We start from the raw sequence: 3,903 nt of genomic DNA, 5'->3' as shown, positions 1-3,903 counted from the left end.
TGGAGAGCTTATAAAAGAGAATTCTGGTATGGAAGCTTAGGAATGGCACTCTAGGTTCTAACTTTTTTCTTTCAAAAGTGGAACCCGGCCGGGCGCGGTGGCTCACGCCTGTAATCCTAGCACTCTGGGAGGCCGAGGTGGGTGGATCGTTTGAGCTCAGGAGTTCGAGACCAGCCTGAGCAAGAGCGAGACCCCATCTCTACTAAAAATAGAAAGAAATTATATAGTCAGCTAAATATATATATAGAAAAAATTAGCCGGGCATGGTGGCACATGCCTGTAGTCCCAGCTACTCGGGAGGCTGAGGCAGGAGGATTGCTTGAGCCCAGGAGTTTGAGGTTGCTGTGAGCTAGGCTGACGCCACGGCACTCACTCTAGCCTGGGCAACAGAGTGAGACTCTGTCTCAAAAAAAAAAAAAAAAGTGGAACCCATTTGGCAGAAGGATACCTGCCGAGTTTTTAAGTTGGAACACGTCTGAAATTTTGAAAGCAGAGAGGAGATGGCTAAGAAGGGCTGAAGAAGCATCTTTCCGAGGCTAAGAAGGGCATCACATAGTTGGAGCATTGTATTTTCAAAGTGTTCAATGCTCCCGTAGTTAATGAGCAAATCTTGAATATTTTGTTGCTATCTTGATAATGGTTTTTGGTATATTTTTATGAGTTTTTGGATTTTCTGTCTTTAATAGAAGATTGAGAGCAACTTCTTCCAACTACTTTTCTAATACTATTTTAAACCACTGTCCTCTGATTATTAAAATGTATTAGTGACTTTGTTTTAATATTGAATATACATGCAAATACATCTAAGCATTTTTATTTTAAATTTACTGTAAACTTTGAATTCTAATATGGAGCCTGCTCCTGGTGACTGGATACCTCAAAGCCACCACCATCTGCAATTTTTCTGGTCATGGCTGATTTGATTTCAGTATTAGTCTGTGTTAATGGTGAAAGATGCTATATTATTTTTTCGTAATTTTCAGCAATTTCTTAATTGAAAACTGAGTAGCCATTGGCAGCTTTGACTACCTTATGTAAAAATCTGTTGAAGAAACTGAATGTTTAGCTTGGAAGAGAGAAAAATGAAACACCTGAGAGCTGATCTTTTAGTATTTGAAATGCTGCCATGCATAAGAGAATAAGCTTACTCCACATAATTCCAGGAAACAGAACTGGTGACAGTAGGTGGATGTTACAGCGAAATGAGTCCTGATGTTACCTTGCATGTTCCTAAAGGATTCTGTTGGCTCTTGTTCATTATATTTATAGCATCAAACACAGAGCCATAACCAAAGTGGATATTCGATAAATGTTTATTGAGTAAATGTTGATCATTTGAAAGACATTTTGTGGTAATGAATTCAGGCAGAGAATGGACCAGCACCTGACGGTGGTGCTCTGTAAGGAATCCCTGACCAGAAATGACAGGTGTACTGAATCATCCTAAGGTTTCTTTCAACTCCAAGTTCTGGGACTCTGGGCCCCAACTGCAGATTAGGAGAGATGGTCTTTTCTCTTAATTCCATATTTAACTGGATCATGAAGAGTGCAGTGTGGTGAAGTGGAGTCTAGGCCCTTCTTTCTACACCCAATTTAACTGGTTATGTTATCCTGGGTAGAGAAATCATGCTCAATGCAGTAGTTCAGGTCTTCATCATTTCTAGCCTGGTTTATTAACACTGGTTTCCTAAGTGGTTTTTTGTCTCTAGACATCCTTATCTAACTCACTGTCCACACTGTGGCTTGAGGGATCCTACTGAAACCTACTGGAATCATGACATCCCTCTCTTGGGAACTCTTCCCTATAGCCTACAGATAAAGTCTGAACTCCCCTGTCATGATTAAGAGACAAGGCTCTACAATCAGACTCCACAAGTTCAGATTTCCAGCTATTCCAGCTACGTGACCTTGGATGGCCCGACCTGTCTCAGTTTCCTCATCTGTACATTTGGGATAATAAATATTATCACCTCAGGTATGTGAGAATTAAATGGATGCATACCAAGCACAGCACCTGATACACACACAGAAAAGTTAGCTGCTCCATGAAATGACCCATCCTTTCCTCTTCAAGTTCATCATTGCAACCCCAAGGAAATACTTACATGCAAAGTCCTCTGTACATGCCGAGTGATGGTCCTTGTCTTTGAATGTGCTTTTCCCTCTTCCTGAAATCCCCTGGGATCTGCCTCTGGATTGCAGAACACTTTCATTTTTTAAATCCAACTCTGTGTCTCTTCTTTGCCTAATTGTCCTCTCCCTGTTAGATGGAGTTGTCCTCTCCTTTGTACCAATTATTATTCTTTTCACGTATTTTTATTAAAGCCCTTGCAACACAAGATGGAAATAATTTTATTATATCAGACCTCCTCTGCCAGGCTGATCTCTCTTTGAAGATAGAGATTTTTTGTTTATTTATTTTAGAATCGCCAGTGCTCAGCTTTATTCCTGGTGCATGATACGCACACATTACGGTTCTGTTAAATGAGTGAAAGGATGAGCAGAGTATCATATCCTGGCGTCTTTAGCCACAAAAGTAACTTGTCATCGTATCTAGATAACTATTAATATCTTCAACAACTTGTGTTGGCTTGTGGAGACTTACTTCTTTCCCCTTTATAACTTCACTTCCAAGATGATTGAGAACCGGTTCTGTCACTATAAAATGGAACAGAACAGGGGCCATGTTCTCTATCAGTCATCGAGGGTCTGAAGAACAGAAGTCAAGACTGGGCACAGTCGACCTGACCCATAGGCACATCAGCCAGAGGTTTGCAATGAGTAAGGCAACTGGCTCATAGACATCCTCTCTTCCAGGTTGCAAGGGAGACTAGATTAGGGGACGACTTGTGCAAGAGTCAGGGAGCAGCTGCTTCAATGAGGATTCAAGAACTAGTAAACAAGATTATCTTTTTCCAAGAGACACCATTTCCTAAACGAATCAGAGGGATTTTGTTTTTCTTCTTTTATGTGTTTGGGGAAATAAAGAAGTCATGTCTACCATCAGTAGCTATAACTTTTTTTTATGAGATAAACTAAAAATACATACAATACTACATAATGAATGTACTTAAATCTTATGTTGTAATTAATGCAAATTATGCAAAATTCATATACAATGTGATTAGACTTCTCTACCACATAATTTATGGTTGAATTAACAAAGAAGCTGATTAAATGAGAAAATTGATTTCTATCATTATCCTATTTTGGGGGGGTTATGTTTTCATTGAGAACATATCTTAGGACTCAAAGAAATCGGATGACAAAGCTGGAGCTGTGGTTCAAGGTGTTTATTCCATGCTTTGACCCTCTCCTTACAGATTAGTGAATCTACAGAACTGCATTATGCTTTCTGATAACACACGGAGGGACAAGTTTCAGTAAAACAGCATGCGGCTCTTGTAGCTCCAAAATACGAACACATGGATGATTCACTGACTAACCAGAATACATTTTTTTTTTTATGGTTTATTGGTCAGGAGCATTTTCTTGAGTCTTATTTAAAACCATTTCAGCAGGTTTCCTCAGATATGACTTCAGAAATTACATATATGGTTAAATCCTTGTTTGTAATTCTAGTGGTAGAACTGAATATAAACTTTGGAATAGAAAAATAATTGGAACTCTCATTTATTAAAAGAACACGCCCTGTAAAATGATGATAAATATTCACAGACATAACTTTCATCTCCTAGACCTAGACAATAATATTCTTGATGGCCCATGTCTGCATCTTCTTAGTTTCTCTCTCTTCTCTATCTCCTTCTCACGTAATCAACTCCTAAATTCTCCCAGTTCGCTACTACAATTTTTCTCCTTCCTTCTTTCCTGCCTTCTCTCCCTTTTCTTCCCTTCTATTTTCTTTCCTCCCTTCCTTCCTTCTTCCTTCTTCTTACCAAA

The sequence above is a fragment of the Eulemur rufifrons genome, chromosome 8 (genome assembly GCF_041146395.1).
Source record: "Eulemur rufifrons isolate Redbay chromosome 8, OSU_ERuf_1, whole genome shotgun sequence".
Lineage (NCBI taxonomy): Eukaryota > Metazoa > Chordata > Mammalia > Primates > Lemuridae > Eulemur > Eulemur rufifrons.
This window is presented reverse-complemented; position numbering follows the sequence as displayed.